We start from the raw sequence: 22,984 nt of genomic DNA, 5'->3' as shown, positions 1-22,984 counted from the left end.
ATGAAATTACCATAGTAAAATTTAAATATTTCTGTTGAAAATAAAATGTGTAAGAAAAATTGTTCAAATTAAATTTCAGATTTAAAACAGTTTGAATAAATGATGCAAACTACAATTTACTCAGCATTGCAGTGGGCTGCTGAGACCTAGCTGTGGTGTTGCACAGTTGAACTTCAAAGCCTTGGAAGCATATATAGTTTCTGATTTCAATCCATTTTTTTCAGAAGTGTACGGGATCTGAATTTCCACTTCAGGTTTAGTCTGTAAGAGAGTTCGAAAAACATTGTTTCCGCCCGGTTTCGAACCGGGGACCTTTCGCGTGTGAGGCGAACGTGATAACCACTACACTACGGAAGCTCTTGTAGTCTCAAAAGCTATAGACCCCTGCTCAAGGAATAGCTCTGAAAAACTTTCACCATTACAAAGACATATTGACCGGAACAATTTTCGTCAGACACTTACAGGCTTTCATTAATACAGATTACAAGTTTACTATTTCATTGACTAAACATACAATTTGACTTTTAGAAGAATGTCATTTGTACAAGCATTTCAAATGCCATTAGAAAGAAATAAGCATGGTAAAATCAAAGTATTTCATTTCTAATGAAAATTCTAAAAGAAATAATAAGAATCTTTTATTTTATTGTATTTCGTGGGAAAAACCTTTACTCCTTCAAATGGAATTTCTGATTTGAAATAGTTTGCAAGAAGAGCACGGTTTTCATAGCTCGAAATGGTCCTGATATGAAAGTGAAATGACTGTAGTTTACAGACGATGAGTTAATGTTCGAAAGTTGCAGAATAAGCATTGTTTCCGCCCGGTCTCGAACCGGGGACCTTTCGCGTGTTAGGCGAACGTGATAACCACTACACTACGGAAACCTCTGCCCGCCAGGTCCCTGTGAACCCTTCTTCAGCGGGAGGACTATTACAGGGCTTCATTATTACGGAGAAATATTGATGGGTGAAGTTTGGTCCTCACAGAGAGAACTGTACGTGTCAGACATTTGGTATGAAATCAGAAAGTTGGGCTACATTTCCCAGGTGTTCATTTATTCTTAAAGGTTTATTGTCAGACACTGTTGTTTCCCATATTGGACACATTTTTGCCGGGACAAGAGTAGAAGTTGTTTCGTGGAAAAACTGCTGAATCTTATTGGATAGACAGGAGTGTTGTTCTACAATTTAGAGTCATGTTGAGGGAACACATTAATCCAAGTGAAACGTTGGTGGTCCGTTCTGAGAACATATTTTTGTTAGCTGGAGCAATGCCAACCAGGATAAAACAGTTTTCTCACACTGATTTAAATCAAATAATATAAAGAAAGCCCAAATGTTTTACAGTTGAACTTCAAAGCCTTGGAAGCATATATAGTTTCTGATTTCAATGCATTTTTTTCAGAAGTGTACGGGATCTGAATTTCCACTTCAGGTTTAGTCTGTAAGAGAGTTCGAAAAACATTGTTTCCGCCCGGTTTCGAACCGGGGACCTTTCGCGTGTGAGGCGAACGTGATAACCACTACACTACGGAAACTCTTGTAGTCTCAAAAGCTATAGACCCCTGCTCAAGGAATAGCTCTGAAAAACTTTCACCATTACAAAGACATATTGACCGGAACAATTTTCGTCAGACACTTACAGGCTTTCATTAATACAGATTACAAGTTTACTATTTCATTGACTAAACATACAATTTGACTTTTAGAAGAATGTCATTTGTACAAGCATTTCAAATGCCATTAGAAAGAAATAAGCATGGTAAAATCAAAGTATTTCATTTCTAATAAAAAATTCTAAAAGAAATAATAAGAATCTTTTATTTTATTGTATTTCGTGGGAAAAACCTTTACTCCTTCAAATGGAATTTCTGATTTGAAATAGTTTGCAAAAAGAGCACGGTTTTCATAGCTCGAAATGGTCCTGATATGAAAGTGAAATGACTGTAGTTTACAGACGATGAGTTAATGTTCGAAAGTTGCAGAATAAGCATTGTTTCCGCCCGGTCTCGAACCGGGGACCTTTCGCGTGTTAGGCGAACGTGATAACCACTACACTACGGAAACCTCTGCCCGCCAGGTCCCTGTGAACCCTTCTTCAGCGGGAGGACTATTACAGGGCTTCATTATTACGGAGAAATATTGATGGGTGAAGTTTGGTCCTCACAGAGAGAACTGTACGTGTCAGACATTTGGTATGAAATCAGAAAGTTGGGCTACATTTCCCAGGTGTTCATTTATTCTTAAAGGTTTATTGTCAGACACTGTTGTTTCCCATATTGGACACATTTTTGCCGGGACAAGAGTAGAAGTTGTTTCGTGGAAAAACTGCTGAATCTTATTGGATAGACAGGAGTGTTGTTCTACAATTTAGAGTCATGTTGAGGGAACACATTAATCCAAGTGAAACGTTGGTGGTCCGTTCTGAGAACATATTTTTGTTAGCTGGAGCAATGCCAACCAGGATAAAACAGTTTTCTCACACTGATTTAAATCAAATAATATAAAGAAAGCCCAAATGTTTTACAGTTGAACTTCAAAGCCTTGGAAGCATATATAGTTTCTGATTTCAATGCATTTTTTTCAGAAGTGTACGGGATCTGAATTTCCACTTCAGGTTTAGTCTGTAAGAGAGTTCGAAAAACATTGTTTCCGCCCGGTTTCGAACCGGGGACCTTTCGCGTGTGAGGCGAACGTGATAACCACTACACTACGGAAACTCTTGTAGTCTCAAAAGCTATAGACCCCTGCTCAAGGAATAGCTCTGAAAAACTTTCACCATTACAAAGACATATTGACCGGAACAATTTTCGTCAGACACTTACAGGCTTTCATTAATACAGATTACAAGTTTACTATTTCATTGACTAAACATACAATTTGACTTTTAGAAGAATGTCATTTGTACAAGCATTTCAAATGCCATTAGAAAGAAATAAGCATGGTAAAATCAAAGTATTTCATTTCTAATAAAAAATTCTAAAAGAAATAATAAGAATCTTTTATTTTATTGTATTTCGTGGGAAAAACCTTTACTCCTTCAAATGGAATTTCTGATTTGAAATAGTTTGCAAAAAGAGCACGGTTTTCATAGCTCGAAATGGTCCTGATATGAAAGTGAAATGACTGTAGTTTACAGACGATGATTTAATGTTCGAAAGTTGCAGAAAAAGTATTGTTTCCGCCCGGTCTCGAACCGGGGACCTTTCGCGTGTTAGGCGAACGTGATAACCACTACACTACGGAAACCTCTGCCCGCCAGTTCCCTGTGAACCCTTCTTCAGCGGGAGGACTATTACAGGGCTTCATTATTACGGAGAAATATTGATGGGTGAAGTTTGGTCCTCACAGAGAGAACTGTACGTGTCAGACATTTGGTATGAAATCAGAAAGTTGGGCTACATTTCCCAGGTGTTCATTTATTCTTAAAGGTTTATTGTCAGACACTGTTGTTTCCCATATTGGACACATTTTTGCCGGGACAAGAGTAGAAGTTGTTTCGTGGAAAAACTGCTGAATCTTATTGGATAGACAGGAGTGTTGTTCTACAATTTAGAGTCATGTTGAGGGAACACATTAATCCAAGTGAAACGTTGGTGGTCCGTTCTGAGAACATATTTTTGTTAGCTGGAGCAATGCCAACCAGGATAAAACAGTTTTCTCACACTGATTTAAATCAAATAATATAAAGAAAGCCCAAATGTTTTGCTGTGGTGTTGCACAGTTGAACTTCAAAGCCTTGGAAGCATATATAGTTTCTGATTTCAATCCATTTTTTTCAGAAGTGTACGGGATCTGAATTTCCACTTCAGGTTTAGTCTGTAAGAGAGTTCGAAAAACACTGTTTCCGCCCGGTTTCGAACCGGGGACCTTTCGCGTATGAGGCGAACGTGATAACCACTACACTACGGAAACTCTTGTAACCTCAAAAGCTATAGACCCCTGCCCAAGGAATAGCTCTGAAAAAATTTCACCATTACAAAGACATATTGACCGGAACAATTTTCGTCAGACACTTACAGGCTTTCATTAATACAGATTACAAGTTTACTATTTCATTGACTAAACATACAATTTGACTTTTAGAAGAATGTCATTTGTACAAGCATTTCAAATGCCATTAGAAAGAAATAAGCATGGTAAAATCAAAGTATTTCATTTCTAATGAAAATTCTAAAAGAAATAATAAGAATCTTTTATTTTATTGTATTTCGTGGGAAAAACCTTTACTCCTTCAAATGGAATTTCTGATTTGAAATAGTTTGCAAAAAGAGCACGGTTTTCATAGCTCGAAATGGTCCTGATATGAAAGTGAAATGACTGTAGTTTACAGACGATGAGTTAATGTTCGAAAGTTGCAGAATAAGCATTGTTTCCGCCCGGTCTCGAACCGGGGACCTTTCGCGTGTTAGGCGAACGTGATAACCACTACACTACGGAAACCTCTGCCCGCCAGATCCCTGTGAACCCTTCTTCAGCGGGAGGACTATTACAGGGCTTCATTATTACGGAGAAATATTGATGGGTGAAGTTTGGTCCTCACAGAGAGAACTGTACGTGTCAGACATTTGGTATGAAATCAGAAAGTTGGGCTACATTTCCCAGGTGTTCATTTATTCTTAAAGGTTTATTGTCAGACACTGTTGTTTCCCATATTGGACACATTTTTGCCGGGACAAGAGTAGAAGTTGTTTCGTGGAAAAACTGCTGAATCTTATTGGATAGACAGGAGTGTTGTTCTACAATTTAGAGTCATGTTGAGGGAACACATTAATCCAAGTGAAACGTTGGTGGTCCGTTCTGAGAACATATTTTTGTTAGCTGGAGCAATGCCAACCAGGATAAAACAGTTTTCTCACACTGATTTAAATCAAATAATATAAAGAAAGCCCAAATGTTTTGCTGTGGTGTTGCACAGTTGAACTTCAAAGCCTTGGAAGCATATATAGTTTCTGATTTCAATCCATTTTTTTCAGAAGTGTACGGGATCTGAATTTCCACTTCAGGTTTAGTCTGTAAGAGAGTTCGAAAAACACTGTTTCCGCCCGGTTTCGAACCGGGGACCTTTCGCGTGTGAGGCAAACGTGATAACCACTACACTACGGAAACTCTTGTAGCCTCAAAAGCTATAGACCCCTGCTCAAGGAATAGCTCTGAAAAACTTTCACCATTACAAAGACATATTGACCGGAACAATTTTCGTCAGACACTTACAGGCTTTCATTAATACAGATTACAAGTTTACTATTTCATTGACTAAACATACAATTTGACTTTTAGAAGAATGTCATTTGTACAAGCATTTCAAATGCCATTAGAAAGAAATAAGCATGGTAAAATCAAAGTATTTCATTTCTAATAAAAAATTCTAAAAGAAATAATAAGAATTTTTTATTTTATTGTATTTCGTGGGAAAAACCTTTACTCCTTCAAATGGAATTTCTGATTTGAAATAGTTTGCAAAAAGAGCACGGTTTTCATAGCTCGAAATGGTCCTGATATGAAAGTGAAATGACTGTAGTTTACAGACGATGATTTAATGTTCGAAAGTTGCAGAAAAAGCATTGTTTCCGCCCGGTCTCGAACCGGGGACCTTTCGCGTGTTAGGCGAACGTGATAACCACTACACTACGGAAACCTCTGCCCGCCAGTTCCCTGTGAACCCTTCTTCAGCGGGAGGACTATTACAGGGCTTCATTATTACGGAGAAATATTGATGGGTGAAGTTTGGTCCTCACAGAGAGAACTGTACGTGTCAGACATTTGGTATGAAATCAGAAAGTTGGGCTACATTTCCCAGGTGTTCATTTATTCTTAAAGGTTTATTGTCAGACACTGTTGTTTCCCATATTGGACACATTTTTGCCGGGACAAGAGTAGAAGTTGTTTCGTGGAAAAACTGCTGAATCTTATTGGATAGACAGGAGTGTTGTTCTACAATTTAGAGTCATGTTGAGGGAACACATTAATCCAAGTGAAACGTTGGTGGTCCGTTCTGAGAACATATTTTTGTTAGCTGGAGCAATGCCAACCAGGATAAAACAGTTTTCTCACACTGATTTAAATCAAATAATATAAAGAAAGCCCAAATGTTTTACAGTTGAACTTCAAAGCCTTGGAAGCATATATAGTTTCTGATTTCAATGCATTTTTTTCAGAAGTGTACGGGATCTGAATTTCCACTTCAGGTTTAGTCTGTAAGAGAGTTCGAAAAACATTGTTTCCGCCCGGTTTCGAACCGGGGACCTTTTGCGTGTGAGGCGAACGTGATAACCACTACACTACGGAAACTCTTGTAGTCTCAAAAGCTATAGGAATAGCTCAAGGAATAGCTCTGAAAAACTTTCACCATTACAAAGACATATTGACCGGAACAATTTTCGTCAGACACTTACAGGCTTTCATTAATACAGATTACAAGTTTACTATTTCATTGACTAAACATACAATTTGACTTTTAGAAGAATGTCATTTGTACAAGCATTTCAAATGCCATTAGAAAGAAATAAGCATGGTAAAATCAAAGTATTTCATTTCTAATGAAAATTCTAAAAGAAATAATAAGAATCTTTTATTTTATTGTATTTCGTGGGAAAAACCTTTACTCCTTCAAATGGAATTTCTGATTTGAAATAGTTTGCAAAAAGAGCACGGTTTTCATAGCTCGAAATGGTCCTGATATGAAAGTGAAATGACTGTAGTTTACAGACGATGATTTAATGTTCGAAAGTTGCAGAAAAAGCATTGTTTCCGCCCGGTCTCGAACCGGGGACCTTTCGCGTGTTAGGCGAACGTGATAACCACTACACTACGGAAACCTCTGCCCGCCAGTTCCCTGTGAACCCTTCTTCAGCGGGAGGACTATTACAGGGCTTCATTATTACGGAGAAATATTGATGGGTGAAGTTTGGTCCTCACAGAGAGAACTGTACGTGTCAGACATTTGGTATGAAATCAGAAAGTTGGGCTACATTTCCCAGGTGTTCATTTATTCTTAAAGGTTTATTGTCAGACACTGTTGTTTCCCATATTGGACACATTTTTGCCGGGACAAGAGTAGAAGTTGTTTCGTGGAAAAACTGCTGAATCTTATTGGATAGACAGGAGTGTTGTTCTACAATTTAGAGTCATGTTGAGGGAACACATTAATCCAAGTGAAACGTTGGTGGTCCGTTCTGAGAACATATTTTTGTTAGCTGGAGCAATGCCAACCAGGATAAAACAGTTTTCTCACACTGATTTAAATCAAATAATATAAAGAAAGCCCAAATGTTTTGCTGTGGTGTTGCACAGTTGAACTTCAAAGCCTTGGAAGCATATATAGTTTCTGATTTCAATGCATTTTTTTCAGAAGTGTACGGGATCTGAATTTCCACTTCAGGTTTAGTCTGTAAGAGAGTTCGAAAAACATTGTTTCCGCCCGGTTTCGAACCGGGGACCTTTCGCGTGTGAGGCGAACGTGATAACCACTACACTACGGAAACTCTTGTAGTCTCAAAAGCTATAGACCCCTGCTCAAGGAATAGCTCTGAAAAACTTTCACCATTACAAAGACATATTGACCGGAACAATTTTCGTCAGACACTTACAGGCTTTCATTAATACAGATTACAAGTTTACTATTTCATTGACTAAACATACAATTTGACTTTTAGAAGAATGTCATTTGTACAAGCATTTCAAATGCCATTAGAAAGAAATAAGCATGGTAAAATCAAAGTATTTCATTTCTAATAAAAAATTCTAAAAGAAATAATAAGAATCTTTTATTTTATTGTATTTCGTGGGAAAAACCTTTACTCCTTCAAATGGAATTTCTGATTTGAAATAGTTTGCAAAAAGAGCACGGTTTTCATAGCTCGAAATGGTCCTGATATGAAAGTGAAATGACTGTAGTTTACAGACGATGATTTAATGTTCGAAAGTTGCAGAAAAAGCATTGTTTCCGCCCGGTCTCGAACCGGGGACCTTTCGCGTGTTAGGCGAACGTGATAACCACTACACTACAGAAACCTCTGCCCGCCAGTTCCCTGTGAACCCTTCTTCAGCGGGAGGACTATTACAGGGCTTCATTATTACGGAGAAATATTGATGGGTGAAGTTTGGTCCTCACAGAGAGAACTGTACGTGTCAGACATTTGGTATGAAATCAGAAAGTTGGGCTACATTTCCCAGGTGTTCATTTATTCTTAAAGGTTTATTGTCAGACACTGTTGTTTCCCATATTGGACACATTTTTGCCGGGACAAGAGTAGAAGTTGTTTCGTGGAAAAACTGCTGAATCTTATTGGATAGACAGGAGTGTTGTTCTACAATTTAGAGTCATGTTGAGGGAACACATTAATCCAAGTGAAACGTTGGTGGTCCGTTCTGAGAACATATTTTTGTTAGCTGGAGCAATGCCAACCAGGATAAAACAGTTTTCTCACACTGATTTAAATCAAATAATATAAAGAAAGCCCAAATGTTTTGCTGTGGTGTTGCACAGTTGAACTTCAAAGCCTTGGAAGCATATATAGTTTCTGATTTCAATCCATTTTTTTCAGAAGTGTACGGGATCTGAATTTCCACTTCAGGTTTAGTCTGTAAGAGAGTTCGAAAAACACTGTTTCCGCCCGGTTTCGAACCGGGGACCTTTCGCGTGTGAGGCAAACGTGATAACCACTACACTACGGAAACTCTTGTAGCCTCAAAAGCTATAGACCCCTGCTCAAGGAATAGCTCTGAAAAACTTTCACCATTACAAAGACATATTGACCGGAACAATTTTCGTCAGACACTTACAGGCTTTCATTAATACAGATTACAAGTTTACTATTTCATTGACTAAACATACAATTTGACTTTTAGAAGAATGTCATTTGTACAAGCATTTCAAATGCCATTAGAAAGAAATAAGCATGGTAAAATCAAAGTATTTCATTTCTAATGAAAATTCTAAAAGAAATAATAAGAATCTTTTATTTTATTGTATTTCGTGGGAAAAACCTTTACTCCTTCAAATGGAATTTCTGATTTAAAATAGTTTGCAAAAAGAGCACGGTTTTCATAGCTCGAAATGGTCCTGATATGAAAGTGAAATGACTGTAGTTTACAGACGATGAGTTAATGTTCGAAAGTTGCAGAAAAAGCATTGTTTCCGCCCGGTCTCGAACCGGGGACCTTTCGCGTGTTAGGCGAACGTGATAACCACTACACTACGGAAACCTCTGCCCGCCAGTTCCCTGTGAACCCTTCTTCAGCGGGAGGACTATTACAGGGCTTCATTATTACGGAGAAATATTGATGGGTGAAGTTTGGTCCTCACAGAGAGAACTGTACGTGTCAGACATTTGGTATGAAATCAGAAAGTTGGGCTACATTTCCCAGGTGTTCATTTATTCTTAAAGGTTTATTGTCAGACACTGTTGTTTCCCATATTGGACACATTTTTGCCGGGACAAGAGTAGAAGTTGTTTCGTGGAAAAACTGCTGAATCTTATTGGATAGACAGGAGTGTTGTTCTACAATTTAGAGTCATGTTGAGGGAACACATTAATCCAAGTGAAACGTTGGTGGTCCGTTCTGAGAACATATTTTTGTTAGCTGGAGCAATGCCAACCAGGATAAAACAGTTTTCTCACACTGATTTAAATCAAATAATATAAAGAAAGCCCAAATGTTTTGCTGTGGTGTTGCACAGTTGAACTTCAAAGCCTTGGAAGCATATATAGTTTCTGATTTCAATGCATTTTTTTCAGAAGTGTACGGGATCTGAATTTCCACTTCAGGTTTAGTCTGTAAGAGAGTTCGAAAAACACTGTTTCCGCCCGGTTTCGAACCGGGGACCTTTCGCGTGTGAGGCAAACGTGATAACCACTACACTACGGAAACTCTTGTAGCCTCAAAAGCTATAGACCCCTGCTCAAGGAATAGCTCTGAAAAACTTTCACCATTACAAAGACATATTGACCGGAACAATTTTCGTCAGACACTTACAGGCTTTCATTAATACAGATTACAAGTTTACTATTTCATTGACTAAACATACAATTTGACTTTTAGAAGAATGTCATTTGTACAAGCATTTCAAATGCCATTAGAAAGAAATAAGCATGGTAAAATCAAAGTATTTCATTTCTAATGAAAATTCTAAAAGAAATAATAAGAATCTTTTATTTTATTGTATTTCGTGGGAAAAACCTTTACTCCTTCAAATGGAATTTCTGATTTAAAATAGTTTGCAAAAAGAGCACGGTTTTCATAGCTCGAAATGGTCCTGATATGAAAGTGAAATGACTGTAGTTTACAGACGATGAGTTAATGTTCGAAAGTTGCAGAAAAAGCATTGTTTCCGCCCGGTCTCGAACCGGGGACCTTTCGCGTGTTAGGCGAACGTGATAACCACTACACTACGGAAACCTCTGCCCGCCAGTTCCCTGTGAACCCTTCTTCAGCGGGAGGACTATTACAGGGCTTCATTATTACGGAGAAATATTGATGGGTGAAGTTTGGTCCTCACAGAGAGAACTGTACGTGTCAGACATTTGGTATGAAATCAGAAAGTTGGGCTACATTTCCCAGGTGTTCATTTATTCTTAAAGGTTTATTGTCAGACACTGTTGTTTCCCATATTGGACACATTTTTGCCGGGACAAGAGTAGAAGTTGTTTCGTGGAAAAACTGCTGAATCTTATTGGATAGACAGGAGTGTTGTTCTACAATTTAGAGTCATGTTGAGGGAACACATTAATCCAAGTGAAACGTTGGTGGTCCGTTCTGAGAACATATTTTTGTTAGCTGGAGCAATGCCAACCAGGATAAAACAGTTTTCTCACACTGATTTAAATCAAATAATATAAAGAAAGCCCAAATGTTTTACAGTTGAACTTCAAAGCCTTGGAAGCATATATAGTTTCTGATTTCAATGCATTTTTTTCAGAAGTGTACGGGATCTGAATTTCCACTTCAGGTTTAGTCTGTAAGAGAGTTCGAAAAACATTGTTTCCGCCCGGTTTCGAACCGGGGACCTTTCGCGTGTGAGGCGAACGTGATAACCACTACACTACGGAAACTCTTGTAGTCTCAAAAGCTATAGACCCCTGCTCAAGGAATAGCTCTGAAAAACTTTCACCATTACAAAGACATATTGACCGGAACAATTTTCGTCAGACACTTACAGGCTTTCATTAATACAGATTACAAGTTTACTATTTCATTGACTAAACATACAATTTGACTTTTAGAAGAATGTCATTTGTACAAGCATTTCAAATGCCATTAGAAAGAAATAAGCATGGTAAAATCAAAGTATTTCATTTCTAATAAAAAATTCTAAAAGAAATAATAAGAATCTTTTATTTTATTGTATTTCGTGGGAAAAACCTTTACTCCTTCAAATGGAATTTCTGATTTGAAATAGTTTGCAAAAAGAGCACGGTTTTCATAGCTCGAAATGGTCCTGATATGAAAGTGAAATGACTGTAGTTTACAGACGATGAGTTAATGTTCGAAAGTTGCAGAAAAAGCATTGTTTCCGCCCGGTCTCGAACCGGGGACCTTTCGCGTGTTAGGCGAACGTGATAACCACTACACTACGGAAACCTCTGCCCGCCAGTTCCCTGTGAACCCTTCTTCAGCGGGAGGACTATTACAGGGCTTCATTATTACGGAGAAATATTGATGGGTGAAGTTTGGTCCTCACAGAGAGAACTGTACGTGTCAGACATTTGGTATGAAATCAGAAAGTTGGGCTACATTTCCCAGGTGTTCATTTATTCTTAAAGGTTTATTGTCAGACACTGTTGTTTCCCATATTGGACACATTTTTGCCGGGACAAGAGTAGAAGTTGTTTCGTGGAAAAACTGCTGAATCTTATTGGATAGACAGGAGTGTTGTTCTACAATTTAGAGTCATGTTGAGGGAACACATTAATCCAAGTGAAACGTTGGTGGTCCGTTCTGAGAACATATTTTTGTTAGCTGGAGCAATGCCAACCAGGATAAAACAGTTTTCTCACACTGATTTAAATCAAATAATATAAAGAAAGCCCAAATGTTTTGCTGTGGTGTTGCACAGTTGAACTTCAAAGCCTTGGAAGCATATATAGTTTCTGATTTCAATCCATTTTTTTCAGAAGTGTACGGGATCTGAATTTCCACTTCAGGTTTAGTCTGTAAGAGAGTTCGAAAAACACTGTTTCCGCCCGGTTTCGAACCGGGGACCTTTCGCGTATGAGGCGAACGTGATAACCACTACACTACGGAAACTCTTGTAACCTCAAAAGCTATAGACCCCTGCCCAAGGAATAGCTCTGAAAAAATTTCACCATTACAAAGACATATTGACCGGAACAATTTTCGTCAGACACTTACAGGCTTTCATTAATACAGATTACAAGTTTACTATTTCATTGACTAAACATACAATTTGACTTTTAGAAGAATGTCATTTGTACAAGCATTTCAAATGCCATTAGAAAGAAATAAGCATGGTAAAATCAAAGTATTTCATTTCTAATGAAAATTCTAAAAGAAATAATAAGAATCTTTTATTTTATTGTATTTCGTGGGAAAAACCTTTACTCCTTCAAATGGAATTTCTGATTTGAAATAGTTTGCAAAAAGAGCACGGTTTTCATAGCTCGAAATGGTCCTGATATGAAAGTGAAATGACTGTAGTTTACAGACGATGAGTTAATGTTCGAAAGTTGCAGAATAAGCATTGTTTCCGCCCGGTCTCGAACCGGGGACCTTTCGCGTGTTAGGCGAACGTGATAACCACTACACTACGGAAACCTCTGCCCGCCAGATCCCTGTGAACCCTTCTTCAGCGGGAGGACTATTACAGGGCTTCATTATTACGGAGAAATATTGATGGGTGAAGTTTGGTCCTCACAGAGAGAACTGTACGTGTCAGACATTTGGTATGAAATCAGAAAGTTGGGCTACATTTCCCAGGTGTTCATTTATTCTTAAAGGTTTATTGTCAGACACTGTTGTTTCCCATATTGGACACATTTTTGCCGGGACAAGAGTAGAAGTTGTTTCGTGGAAAAACTGCTGAATCTTATTGGATAGACAGGAGTGTTGTTCTACAATTTAGAGTCATGTTGAGGGAACACATTAATCCAAGTGAAACGTTGGTGGTCCGTTCTGAGAACATATTTTTGTTAGCTGGAGCAATGCCAACCAGGATAAAACAGTTTTCTCACACTGATTTAAATCAAATAATATAAAGAAAGCCCAAATGTTTTGCTGTGGTGTTGCACAGTTGAACTTCAAAGCCTTGGAAGCATATATAGTTTCTGATTTCAATCCATTTTTTTCAGAAGTGTACGGGATCTGAATTTCCACTTCAGGTTTAGTCTGTAAGAGAGTTCGAAAAACACTGTTTCCGCCCGGTTTCGAACCGGGGACCTTTCGCGTGTGAGGCAAACGTGATAACCACTACACTACGGAAACTCTTGTAGCCTCAAAAGCTATAGACCCCTGCTCAAGGAATAGCTCTGAAAAACTTTCACCATTACAAAGACATATTGACCGGAACAATTTTCGTCAGACACTTACAGGCTTTCATTAATACAGATTACAAGTTTACTATTTCATTGACTAAACATACAATTTGACTTTTAGAAGAATGTCATTTGTACAAGCATTTCAAATGCCATTAGAAAGAAATAAGCATGGTAAAATCAAAGTATTTCATTTCTAATAAAAAATTCTAAAAGAAATAATAAGAATTTTTTATTTTATTGTATTTCGTGGGAAAAACCTTTACTCCTTCAAATGGAATTTCTGATTTGAAATAGTTTGCAAAAAGAGCACGGTTTTCATAGCTCGAAATGGTCCTGATATGAAAGTGAAATGACTGTAGTTTACAGACGATGATTTAATGTTCGAAAGTTGCAGAAAAAGCATTGTTTCCGCCCGGTCTCGAACCGGGGACCTTTCGCGTGTTAGGCGAACGTGATAACCACTACACTACGGAAACCTCTGCCCGCCAGTTCCCTGTGAACCCTTCTTCAGCGGGAGGACTATTACAGGGCTTCATTATTACGGAGAAATATTGATGGGTGAAGTTTGGTCCTCACAGAGAGAACTGTACGTGTCAGACATTTGGTATGAAATCAGAAAGTTGGGCTACATTTCCCAGGTGTTCATTTATTCTTAAAGGTTTATTGTCAGACACTGTTGTTTCCCATATTGGACACATTTTTGCCGGGACAAGAGTAGAAGTTGTTTCGTGGAAAAACTGCTGAATCTTATTGGATAGACAGGAGTGTTGTTCTACAATTTAGAGTCATGTTGAGGGAACACATTAATCCAAGTGAAACGTTGGTGGTCCGTTCTGAGAACATATTTTTGTTAGCTGGAGCAATGCCAACCAGGATAAAACAGTTTTCTCACACTGATTTAAATCAAATAATATAAAGAAAGCCCAAATGTTTTACAGTTGAACTTCAAAGCCTTGGAAGCATATATAGTTTCTGATTTCAATGCATTTTTTTCAGAAGTGTACGGGATCTGAATTTCCACTTCAGGTTTAGTCTGTAAGAGAGTTCGAAAAACATTGTTTCCGCCCGGTTTCGAACCGGGGACCTTTTGCGTGTGAGGCGAACGTGATAACCACTACACTACGGAAACTCTTGTAGTCTCAAAAGCTATAGGAATAGCTCAAGGAATAGCTCTGAAAAACTTTCACCATTACAAAGACATATTGACCGGAACAATTTTCGTCAGACACTTACAGGCTTTCATTAATACAGATTACAAGTTTACTATTTCATTGACTAAACATACAATTTGACTTTTAGAAGAATGTCATTTGTACAAGCATTTCAAATGCCATTAGAAAGAAATAAGCATGGTAAAATCAAAGTATTTCATTTCTAATGAAAATTCTAAAAGAAATAATAAGAATCTTTTATTTTATTGTATTTCGTGGGAAAAACCTTTACTCCTTCAAATGGAATTTCTGATTTGAAATAGTTTGCAAAAAGAGCACGGTTTTCATAGCTCGAAATGGTCCTGATATGAAAGTGAAATGACTGTAGTTTACAGACGATGATTTAATGTTCGAAAGTTGCAGAAAAAGCATTGTTTCCGCCCGGTCTCGAACCGGGGACCTTTCGCGTGTTAGGCGAACGTGATAACCACTACACTACGGAAACCTCTGCCCGCCAGTTCCCTGTGAACCCTTCTTCAGCGGGAGGACTATTACAGGGCTTCATTATTACGGAGAAATATTGATGGGTGAAGTTTGGTCCTCACAGAGAGAACTGTACGTGTCAGACATTTGGTATGAAATCAGAAAGTTGGGCTACATTTCCCAGGTGTTCATTTATTCTTAAAGGTTTATTGTCAGACACTGTTGTTTCCCATATTGGACACATTTTTGCCGGGACAAGAGTAGAAGTTGTTTCGTGGAAAAACTGCTGAATCTTATTGGATAGACAGGAGTGTTGTTCTACAATTTAGAGTCATGTTGAGGGAACACATTAATCCAAGTGAAACGTTGGTGGTCCGTTCTGAGAACATATTTTTGTTAGCTGGAGCAATGCCAACCAGGATAAAACAGTTTTCTCACACTGATTTAAATCAAATAATATAAAGAAAGCCCAAATGTTTTGCTGTGGTGTTGCACAGTTGAACTTCAAAGCCTTGGAAGCATATATAGTTTCTGATTTCAATGCATTTTTTTCAGAAGTGTACGGGATCTGAATTTCCACTTCAGGTTTAGTCTGTAAGAGAGTTCGAAAAACATTGTTTCCGCCCGGTTTCGAACCGGGGACCTTTCGCGTGTGAGGCGAACGTGATAACCACTACACTACGGAAACTCTTGTAGTCTCAAAAGCTATAGACCCCTGCTCAAGGAATAGCTCTGAAAAACTTTCACCATTACAAAGACATATTGACCGGAACAATTTTCGTCAGACACTTACAGGCTTTCATTAATACAGATTACAAGTTTACTATTTCATTGACTAAACATACAATTTGACTTTTAGAAGAATGTCATTTGTACAAGCATTTCAAATGCCATTAGAAAGAAATAAGCATGGTAAAATCAAAGTATTTCATTTCTAATAAAAAATTCTAAAAGAAATAATAAGAATCTTTTATTTTATTGTATTTCGTGGGAAAAACCTTTACTCCTTCAAATGGAATTTCTGATTTGAAATAGTTTGCAAAAAGAGCACGGTTTTCATAGCTCGAAATGGTCCTGATATGAAAGTGAAATGACTGTAGTTTACAGACGATGATTTAATGTTCGAAAGTTGCAGAAAAAGCATTGTTTCCGCCCGGTCTCGAACCGGGGACCTTTCGCGTGTTAGGCGAACGTGATAACCACTACACTACAGAAACCTCTGCCCGCCAGTTCCCTGTGAACCCTTCTTCAGCGGGAGGACTATTACAGGGCTTCATTATTACGGAGAAATATTGATGGGTGAAGTTTGGTCCTCACAGAGAGAACTGTACGTGTCAGACATTTGGTATGAAATCAGAAAGTTGGGCTACATTTCCCAGGTGTTCATTTATTCTTAAAGGTTTATTGTCAGACACTGTTGTTTCCCATATTGGACACATTTTTGCCGGGACAAGAGTAGAAGTTGTTTCGTGGAAAAACTGCTGAATCTTATTGGATAGACAGGAGTGTTGTTCTACAATTTAGAGTCATGTTGAGGGAACACATTAATCCAAGTGAAACGTTGGTGGTCCGTTCTGAGAACATATTTTTGTTAGCTGGAGCAATGCCAACCAGGATAAAACAGTTTTCTCACACTGATTTAAATCAAATAATATAAAGAAAGCCCAAATGTTTTGCTGTGGTGTTGCACAGTTGAACTTCAAAGCCTTGGAAGCATATATAGTTTCTGATTTCAATCCATTTTTTTCAGAAGTGTACGGGATCTGAATTTCCACTTCAGGTTTAGTCTGTAAGAGAGTTCGAAAAACACTGTTTCCGCCCGGTTTCGAACCGGGGACCTTTCGCGTGTGAGGCAAACGTGATAACCACTACACTACGGAAACTCTTGTAGCCTCAAAAGCTATAGACCCCTGCTCAAGGAATAGCTCTGAAAAACTTTCACCATTACAAAGACATATTGACCGGAACAATTTTCGTCAGACACTTACAGGCTTTCATTAATACAGATTACAAGTTTACTATTTCATTGACTAAACATACAATTTGACTTTTAGAAGAATGTCATTTGTACAAGCATTTCAAATGCCATTAGAAAGAAATAAGCATGGTAAAATCAAAGTATTTCATTTCTAATGAAAATTCTAAAAGAAATAATAAGAATCTTTTATTTTATTGTATTTCGTGGGAAAAACCTTTACTCCTTCAAATGGAATTTCTGATTTAAAATAGTTTGCAAAAAGAGCACGGTTTTCATAGCTCGAAATGGTCCTGATATGAAAGTGAAATGACTGTAGTTTACAGACGATGAGTTAATGTTCGAAAGTTGCAGAAAAAGCATTGTTTCCGCCCGGTCTCGAACCGGGGACCTTTCGCGTGTTAGGCGAACGTGATAACCACTACACTACGGAAACCTCTGCCCGCCAGTTCCCTGTGAACCCTTCTTCAGCGGGAGGACTATTACAGGGCTTCATTATTACGGAGAAATATTGATGGGTGAAGTTTGGTCCTCACAGAGAGAACTGTACGTGTCAGACATTTGGTATGAAATCAGAAAGTTGGGCTACATTTCCCAGGTGTTCATTTATTCTTAAAGGTTTATTGTCAGACACTGTTGTTTCCCATATTGGACACATTTTTGCCGGGACAAGAGTAGAAGTTGTTTCGTGGAAAAACTGCTGAATCTTATTGGATAGACAGGAGTGTTGTTCTACAATTTAGAGTCATGTTGAGGGAACACATTAATCCAAGTGAAACGTTGGTGGTCCGTTCTGAGAACATATTTTTGTTAGCTGGAGCAATGCCAACCAGGATAAAACAGTTTTCTCACACTGATTTAAATCAAATAATATAAAGAAAGCCCAAATGTTTTGCTGTGGTGTTGCACAGTTGAACTTCAAAGCCTTGGAAGCATATATAGTTTCTGATTTCAATGCATTTTTTTCAGAAGTGTACGGGATCTGAATTTCCACTTCAGGTTTAGTCTGTAAGAGAGTTCGAAAAACACTGTTTCCGCCCGGTTTCGAACCGGGGACCTTTCGCGTGTGAGGCAAACGTGATAACCACTACACTACGGAAACTCTTGTAGCCTCAAAAGCTATAGACCCCTGCTCAAGGAATAGCTCTGAAAAACTTTCACCATTACAAAGACATATTGACCGGAACAATTTTCGTCAGACACTTACAGGCTTTCATTAATACAGATTACAAGTTTACTATTTCATTGACTAAACATACAATTTGACTTTTAGAAGAATGTCATTTGTACAAGCATTTCAAATGCCATTAGAAAGAAATAAGCATGGTAAAATCAAAGTATTTCATTTCTAATGAAAATTCTAAAAGAAATAATAAGAATCTTTTATTTTATTGTATTTCGTGGGAAAAACCTTTACTCCTTCAAATGGAATTTCTGATTTAAAATAGTTTGCAAAAAGAGCACGGTTTTCATAGCTCGAAATGGTCCTGATATGAAAGTGAAATGACTGTAGTTTACAGACGATGAGTTAATGTTCGAAAGTTGCAGAAAAAGCATTGTTTCCGCCCGGTCTCGAACCGGGGACCTTTCGCGTGTTAGGCGAACGTGATAACCACTACACTACGGAAACCTCTGCCCGCCAGTTCCCTGTGAACCCTTCTTCAGCGGGAGGACTATTACAGGGCTTCATTATTACGGAGAAATATTGATGGGTGAAGTTTGGTCCTCACAGAGAGAACTGTACGTGTCAGACATTTGGTATGAAATCAGAAAGTTGGGCTACATTTCCCAGGTGTTCATTTATTCTTAAAGGTTTATTGTCAGACACTGTTGTTTCCCATATTGGACACATTTTTGCCGGGACAAGAGTAGAAGTTGTTTCGTGGAAAAACTGCTGAATCTTATTGGATAGACAGGAGTGTTGTTCTACAATTTAGAGTCATGTTGAGGGAACACATTAATCCAAGTGAAACGTTGGTGGTCCGTTCTGAGAACATATTTTTGTTAGCTGGAGCAATGCCAACCAGGATAAAACAGTTTTCTCACACTGATTTAAATCAAATAATATAAAGAAAGCCCAAATGTTTTACAGTTGAACTTCAAAGCCTTGGAAGCATATATAGTTTCTGATTTCAATGCATTTTTTTCAGAAGTGTACGGGATCTGAATTTCCACTTCAGGTTTAGTCTGTAAGAGAGTTCGAAAAACATTGTTTCCGCCCGGTTTCGAACCGGGGACCTTTCGCGTGTGAGGCGAACGTGATAACCACTACACTACGGAAACTCTTGTAGTCTCAAAAGCTATAGACCCCTGCTCAAGGAATAGCTCTGAAAAACTTTCACCATTACAAAGACATATTGACCGGAACAATTTTCGTCAGACACTTACAGGCTTTCATTAATACAGATTACAAGTTTACTATTTCATTGACTAAACATACAATTTGACTTTTAGAAGAATGTCATTTGTACAAGCATTTCAAATGCCATTAGAAAGAAATAAGCATGGTAAAATCAAAGTATTTCATTTCTAATAAAAAATTCTAAAAGAAATAATAAGAATCTTTTATTTTATTGTATTTCGTGGGAAAAACCTTTACTCCTTCAAATGGAATTTCTGATTTGAAATAGTTTGCAAAAAGAGCACGGTTTTCATAGCTCGAAATGGTCCTGATATGAAAGTGAAATGACTGTAGTTTACAGACGATGAGTTAATGTTCGAAAGTTGCAGAAAAAGCATTGTTTCCGCCCGGTCTCGAACCGGGGACCTTTCGCGTGTTAGGCGAACGTGATAACCACTACACTACGGAAACCTCTGCCCGCCAGTTCCCTGTGAACCCTTCTTCAGCGGGAGGACTATTACAGGGCTTCATTATTACGGAGAAATATTGATGGGTGAAGTTTGGTCCTCACAGAGAGAACTGTACGTGTCAGACATTTGGTATGAAATCAGAAAGTTGGGCTACATTTCCCAGGTGTTCATTTATTCTTAAAGGTTTATTGTCAGACACTGTTGTTTCCCATATTGGACACATTTTTGCCGGGACAAGAGTAGAAGTTGTTTCGTGGAAAAACTGCTGAATCTTATTGGATAGACAGGAGTGTTGTTCTACAATTTAGAGTCATGTTGAGGGAACACATTAATCCAAGTGAAACGTTGGTGGTCCGTTCTGAGAACATATTTTTGTTAGCTGGAGCAATGCCAACCAGGATAAAACAGTTTTCTCACACTGATTTAAATCAAATAATATAAAGAAAGCCCAAATGTTTTACAGTTGAACTTCAAAGCCTTGGAAGCATATATAGTTTCTGATTTCAATGCATTTTTTTCAGAAGTGTACGGGATCTGAATTTCCACTTCAGGTTTAGTCTGTAAGAGAGTTCGAAAAACATTGTTTCCGCCCGGTTTCGAACCGGGGACCTTTCGCGTGTGAGGCGAACGTGATAACCACTACACTACGGAAACTCTTGTAGTCTCAAAAGCTATAGACCCCTGCTCAAGGAATAGCTCTGAAAAACTTTCACCATTACAAAGACATATTGACCGGAACAATTTTCGTCAGACACTTACAGGCTTTCATTAATACAGATTACAAGTTTACTATTTCATTGACTAAACATACAATTTGACTTTTAGAAGAATGTCATTTGTACAAGCATTTCAAATGCCATTAGAAAGAAATAAGCATGGTAAAATCAAAGTATTTCATTTCTAATAAAAAATTCTAAAAGAAATAATAAGAATCTTTTATTTTATTGTATTTCGTGGGAAAAACCTTTACTCCTTCAAATGGAATTTCTGATTTGAAATAGTTTGCAAAAAGAGCACGGTTTTCATAGCTCGAAATGGTCCTGATATGAAAGTGAAATGACTGTAGTTTACAGACGATGAGTTAATGTTCGAAAGTTGCAGAAAAAGCATTGTTTCCGCCCGGTCTCGAACCGGGGACCTTTCGCGTGTTAGGCGAACGTGATAACCACTACACTACGGAAACCTCTGCCCGCCAGTTCCCTGTGAACCCTTCTTCAGCGGGAGGACTATTACAGGGCTTCATTATTACGGAGAAATATTGATGGGTGAAGTTTGGTCCTCACAGAGAGAACTGTACGTGTCAGACATTTGGTATGAAATCAGAAAGTTGGGCTACATTTCCCAGGTGTTCATTTATTCTTAAAGGTTTATTGTCAGACACTGTTGTTTCCCATATTGGACACATTTTTGCCGGGACAAGAGTAGAAGTTGTTTCGTGGAAAAACTGCTGAATCTTATTGGATAGACAGGAGTGTTGTTCTACAATTTAGAGTCATGTTGAGGGAACACATTAATCCAAGTGAAACGTTGGTGGTCCGTTCTGAGAACATATTTTTGTTAGCTGGAGCAATGCCAACCAGGATAAAACAGTTTTCTCACACTGATTTAAATCAAATAATATAAAGAAAGCCCAAATGTTTTACAGTTGAACTTCAAAGCCTTGGAAGCATATATAGTTTCTGATTTCAATGCATTTTTTTCAGAAGTGTACGGGATCTGAATTTCCACTTCAGGTTTAGTCTGTAAGAGAGTTCGAAAAACATTGTTTCCGCCCGGTTTCGAACCGGGGACCTTTCGCGTGTGAGGCGAACGTGATAACCACTACACTACGGAAACTCTTGTAGTCTCAAAAGCTATAGACCCCTGCTCAAGGAATAGCTCTGAAAAACTTTCACCATTACAAAGACATATTGACCGGAACAATTTTCGTCAGACACTTACAGGCTTTCATTAATACAGATTACAAGTTTACTATTTCATTGACTAAACATACAATTTGACTTTTAGAAGAATGTCATTTGTACAAGCATTTCAAATGCCATTAGAAAGAAATAAGCATGGTAAAATCAAAGTATTTCATTTCTAATAAAAAATTCTAAAAGAAATAATAAGAATCTTTTATTTTATTGTATTTCGTGGGAAAAACCTTTACTCCTTCAAATGGAATTTCTGATTTGAAATAGTTTGCAAAAAGAGCACGGTTTTCATAGCTCGAAATGGTCCTGATATGAAAGTGAAATGACTGTAGTTTACAGACGATGAGTTAATGTTCGAAAGTTGCAGAAAAAGCATTGTTTCCGCCCGGTCTCGAACCGGGGACCTTTCGCGTGTTAGGCGAACGTGATAACCACTACACTACGGAAACCTCTGCCCACCAGTTCCCTGTGAACCCTTCTTCAGCGGGAGGACTATTACAGGGCTTCATTATTACGGAGAAATATTGATGGGTGAAGTTTGGTCCTCACAGAGAGAACTGTACGTGTCAGACATTTGGTATGAAATCAGAAAGTTGGGCTACATTTCCCAGGTGTTCATTTATTCTTAAAGGTTTATTGTCAGACACTGTTGTTTCCCATATTGGACACATTTTTGCCGGGACAAGAGTAGAAGTTGTTTCGTGGAAAAACTGCTGAATCTTATTGGATAGACAGGAGTGTTGTTCTACAATTTAGAGTCATGTTGAGGGAACACATTAATCCAAGTGAAACGTTGGTGGTCCGTTCTGAGAACATATTTTTGTTAGCTGGAGCAATGCCAACCAGGATAAAACAGTTTTCTCACACTGATTTAAATCAAATAATATAAAGAAAGCCCAAATGTTTTGCTGTGGTGTTGCACAGTTGAACTTCAAAGCCTTGGAAGCATATATAGTTTCTGATTTCAATGCATTTTTTTCAGAAGTGTACGGGATCTGAATTTCCACTTCAGGTTTAGTCTGTAAGAGAGTTCGAAAAACACTGTTTCCGCCCGGTTTCGAACCGGGGACCTTTCGCGTGTGAGGCAAACGTGATAACCACTACACTACGGAAACTCTTGTAGCCTCAAAAGCTATAGACCCCTGCTCAAGG

At 38.1% G+C, this 22,984-nt stretch overlaps 39 non-coding genes across 39 annotated transcripts; all 39 read right to left on the bottom strand.

The window, feature by feature from the left end:
* Nucleotides 1-284: 284 nt before the first annotated feature.
* On the bottom strand, nt 285-357 carry trnav-cac (transfer RNA valine (anticodon CAC)). Its single transcript has one exon. It is a non-coding gene; the product is annotated as a tRNA-Val (tRNA).
* A 455-nt stretch (nt 358-812) lies between these two features.
* Nucleotides 813-885, bottom strand: trnav-aac (transfer RNA valine (anticodon AAC)). The gene has a single exon. It is a non-coding gene; the product is annotated as a tRNA-Val (tRNA).
* Nucleotides 886-1,465: 580 nt separating this feature from the next.
* On the bottom strand, nt 1,466-1,538 carry trnav-cac (transfer RNA valine (anticodon CAC)). Its single transcript has one exon. It is a non-coding gene; the product is annotated as a tRNA-Val (tRNA).
* Nucleotides 1,539-1,994: 456 nt separating this feature from the next.
* Nucleotides 1,995-2,067, bottom strand: trnav-aac (transfer RNA valine (anticodon AAC)). Its single transcript has one exon. It is a non-coding gene; the product is annotated as a tRNA-Val (tRNA).
* Nucleotides 2,068-2,647: 580 nt separating this feature from the next.
* trnav-cac (transfer RNA valine (anticodon CAC)) lies at nt 2,648-2,720 on the bottom strand. Its single transcript has one exon. It is a non-coding gene; the product is annotated as a tRNA-Val (tRNA).
* A 456-nt stretch (nt 2,721-3,176) lies between these two features.
* On the bottom strand, nt 3,177-3,249 carry trnav-aac (transfer RNA valine (anticodon AAC)). The gene has a single exon. It is a non-coding gene; the product is annotated as a tRNA-Val (tRNA).
* Nucleotides 3,250-3,842: 593 nt separating this feature from the next.
* trnam-cau (transfer RNA methionine (anticodon CAU)) lies at nt 3,843-3,915 on the bottom strand. The gene has a single exon. It is a non-coding gene; the product is annotated as a tRNA-Met (tRNA).
* Nucleotides 3,916-4,370: 455 nt separating this feature from the next.
* trnav-aac (transfer RNA valine (anticodon AAC)) lies at nt 4,371-4,443 on the bottom strand. Its single transcript has one exon. It is a non-coding gene; the product is annotated as a tRNA-Val (tRNA).
* A 593-nt stretch (nt 4,444-5,036) lies between these two features.
* trnav-cac (transfer RNA valine (anticodon CAC)) lies at nt 5,037-5,109 on the bottom strand. The gene has a single exon. It is a non-coding gene; the product is annotated as a tRNA-Val (tRNA).
* Nucleotides 5,110-5,565: 456 nt separating this feature from the next.
* trnav-aac (transfer RNA valine (anticodon AAC)) lies at nt 5,566-5,638 on the bottom strand. Its single transcript has one exon. It is a non-coding gene; the product is annotated as a tRNA-Val (tRNA).
* Nucleotides 5,639-6,218: 580 nt separating this feature from the next.
* On the bottom strand, nt 6,219-6,291 carry trnav-cac (transfer RNA valine (anticodon CAC)). Its single transcript has one exon. It is a non-coding gene; the product is annotated as a tRNA-Val (tRNA).
* A 454-nt stretch (nt 6,292-6,745) lies between these two features.
* Nucleotides 6,746-6,818, bottom strand: trnav-aac (transfer RNA valine (anticodon AAC)). The gene has a single exon. It is a non-coding gene; the product is annotated as a tRNA-Val (tRNA).
* A 593-nt stretch (nt 6,819-7,411) lies between these two features.
* trnav-cac (transfer RNA valine (anticodon CAC)) lies at nt 7,412-7,484 on the bottom strand. Its single transcript has one exon. It is a non-coding gene; the product is annotated as a tRNA-Val (tRNA).
* Nucleotides 7,485-7,940: 456 nt separating this feature from the next.
* On the bottom strand, nt 7,941-8,013 carry trnav-aac (transfer RNA valine (anticodon AAC)). The gene has a single exon. It is a non-coding gene; the product is annotated as a tRNA-Val (tRNA).
* Nucleotides 8,014-8,606: 593 nt separating this feature from the next.
* On the bottom strand, nt 8,607-8,679 carry trnav-cac (transfer RNA valine (anticodon CAC)). The gene has a single exon. It is a non-coding gene; the product is annotated as a tRNA-Val (tRNA).
* A 455-nt stretch (nt 8,680-9,134) lies between these two features.
* Nucleotides 9,135-9,207, bottom strand: trnav-aac (transfer RNA valine (anticodon AAC)). Its single transcript has one exon. It is a non-coding gene; the product is annotated as a tRNA-Val (tRNA).
* A 593-nt stretch (nt 9,208-9,800) lies between these two features.
* trnav-cac (transfer RNA valine (anticodon CAC)) lies at nt 9,801-9,873 on the bottom strand. The gene has a single exon. It is a non-coding gene; the product is annotated as a tRNA-Val (tRNA).
* Nucleotides 9,874-10,328: 455 nt separating this feature from the next.
* Nucleotides 10,329-10,401, bottom strand: trnav-aac (transfer RNA valine (anticodon AAC)). Its single transcript has one exon. It is a non-coding gene; the product is annotated as a tRNA-Val (tRNA).
* Nucleotides 10,402-10,981: 580 nt separating this feature from the next.
* On the bottom strand, nt 10,982-11,054 carry trnav-cac (transfer RNA valine (anticodon CAC)). Its single transcript has one exon. It is a non-coding gene; the product is annotated as a tRNA-Val (tRNA).
* A 456-nt stretch (nt 11,055-11,510) lies between these two features.
* Nucleotides 11,511-11,583, bottom strand: trnav-aac (transfer RNA valine (anticodon AAC)). The gene has a single exon. It is a non-coding gene; the product is annotated as a tRNA-Val (tRNA).
* Nucleotides 11,584-12,176: 593 nt separating this feature from the next.
* trnam-cau (transfer RNA methionine (anticodon CAU)) lies at nt 12,177-12,249 on the bottom strand. Its single transcript has one exon. It is a non-coding gene; the product is annotated as a tRNA-Met (tRNA).
* Nucleotides 12,250-12,704: 455 nt separating this feature from the next.
* On the bottom strand, nt 12,705-12,777 carry trnav-aac (transfer RNA valine (anticodon AAC)). The gene has a single exon. It is a non-coding gene; the product is annotated as a tRNA-Val (tRNA).
* A 593-nt stretch (nt 12,778-13,370) lies between these two features.
* On the bottom strand, nt 13,371-13,443 carry trnav-cac (transfer RNA valine (anticodon CAC)). Its single transcript has one exon. It is a non-coding gene; the product is annotated as a tRNA-Val (tRNA).
* Nucleotides 13,444-13,899: 456 nt separating this feature from the next.
* trnav-aac (transfer RNA valine (anticodon AAC)) lies at nt 13,900-13,972 on the bottom strand. The gene has a single exon. It is a non-coding gene; the product is annotated as a tRNA-Val (tRNA).
* A 580-nt stretch (nt 13,973-14,552) lies between these two features.
* Nucleotides 14,553-14,625, bottom strand: trnav-cac (transfer RNA valine (anticodon CAC)). The gene has a single exon. It is a non-coding gene; the product is annotated as a tRNA-Val (tRNA).
* A 454-nt stretch (nt 14,626-15,079) lies between these two features.
* Nucleotides 15,080-15,152, bottom strand: trnav-aac (transfer RNA valine (anticodon AAC)). The gene has a single exon. It is a non-coding gene; the product is annotated as a tRNA-Val (tRNA).
* A 593-nt stretch (nt 15,153-15,745) lies between these two features.
* Nucleotides 15,746-15,818, bottom strand: trnav-cac (transfer RNA valine (anticodon CAC)). The gene has a single exon. It is a non-coding gene; the product is annotated as a tRNA-Val (tRNA).
* A 456-nt stretch (nt 15,819-16,274) lies between these two features.
* Nucleotides 16,275-16,347, bottom strand: trnav-aac (transfer RNA valine (anticodon AAC)). The gene has a single exon. It is a non-coding gene; the product is annotated as a tRNA-Val (tRNA).
* Nucleotides 16,348-16,940: 593 nt separating this feature from the next.
* On the bottom strand, nt 16,941-17,013 carry trnav-cac (transfer RNA valine (anticodon CAC)). The gene has a single exon. It is a non-coding gene; the product is annotated as a tRNA-Val (tRNA).
* A 455-nt stretch (nt 17,014-17,468) lies between these two features.
* Nucleotides 17,469-17,541, bottom strand: trnav-aac (transfer RNA valine (anticodon AAC)). The gene has a single exon. It is a non-coding gene; the product is annotated as a tRNA-Val (tRNA).
* A 593-nt stretch (nt 17,542-18,134) lies between these two features.
* trnav-cac (transfer RNA valine (anticodon CAC)) lies at nt 18,135-18,207 on the bottom strand. Its single transcript has one exon. It is a non-coding gene; the product is annotated as a tRNA-Val (tRNA).
* Nucleotides 18,208-18,662: 455 nt separating this feature from the next.
* trnav-aac (transfer RNA valine (anticodon AAC)) lies at nt 18,663-18,735 on the bottom strand. The gene has a single exon. It is a non-coding gene; the product is annotated as a tRNA-Val (tRNA).
* Nucleotides 18,736-19,315: 580 nt separating this feature from the next.
* trnav-cac (transfer RNA valine (anticodon CAC)) lies at nt 19,316-19,388 on the bottom strand. The gene has a single exon. It is a non-coding gene; the product is annotated as a tRNA-Val (tRNA).
* Nucleotides 19,389-19,844: 456 nt separating this feature from the next.
* Nucleotides 19,845-19,917, bottom strand: trnav-aac (transfer RNA valine (anticodon AAC)). Its single transcript has one exon. It is a non-coding gene; the product is annotated as a tRNA-Val (tRNA).
* A 580-nt stretch (nt 19,918-20,497) lies between these two features.
* Nucleotides 20,498-20,570, bottom strand: trnav-cac (transfer RNA valine (anticodon CAC)). The gene has a single exon. It is a non-coding gene; the product is annotated as a tRNA-Val (tRNA).
* A 456-nt stretch (nt 20,571-21,026) lies between these two features.
* Nucleotides 21,027-21,099, bottom strand: trnav-aac (transfer RNA valine (anticodon AAC)). The gene has a single exon. It is a non-coding gene; the product is annotated as a tRNA-Val (tRNA).
* Nucleotides 21,100-21,679: 580 nt separating this feature from the next.
* Nucleotides 21,680-21,752, bottom strand: trnav-cac (transfer RNA valine (anticodon CAC)). Its single transcript has one exon. It is a non-coding gene; the product is annotated as a tRNA-Val (tRNA).
* A 456-nt stretch (nt 21,753-22,208) lies between these two features.
* Nucleotides 22,209-22,281, bottom strand: trnav-aac (transfer RNA valine (anticodon AAC)). Its single transcript has one exon. It is a non-coding gene; the product is annotated as a tRNA-Val (tRNA).
* Nucleotides 22,282-22,874: 593 nt separating this feature from the next.
* Nucleotides 22,875-22,947, bottom strand: trnav-cac (transfer RNA valine (anticodon CAC)). Its single transcript has one exon. It is a non-coding gene; the product is annotated as a tRNA-Val (tRNA).
* Between the last annotated feature and the right edge of the window lie 37 nt (nt 22,948-22,984).

The sequence above is a fragment of the Salminus brasiliensis genome, chromosome 18 (assembly GCF_030463535.1).
Source record: "Salminus brasiliensis chromosome 18, fSalBra1.hap2, whole genome shotgun sequence".
Taxonomy (NCBI): domain Eukaryota; kingdom Metazoa; phylum Chordata; class Actinopteri; order Characiformes; family Bryconidae; genus Salminus; species Salminus brasiliensis.
The sequence above is the reverse complement of the archived record's forward strand: the minus strand, read 5'-3'. Positions and strand labels throughout refer to the sequence as shown.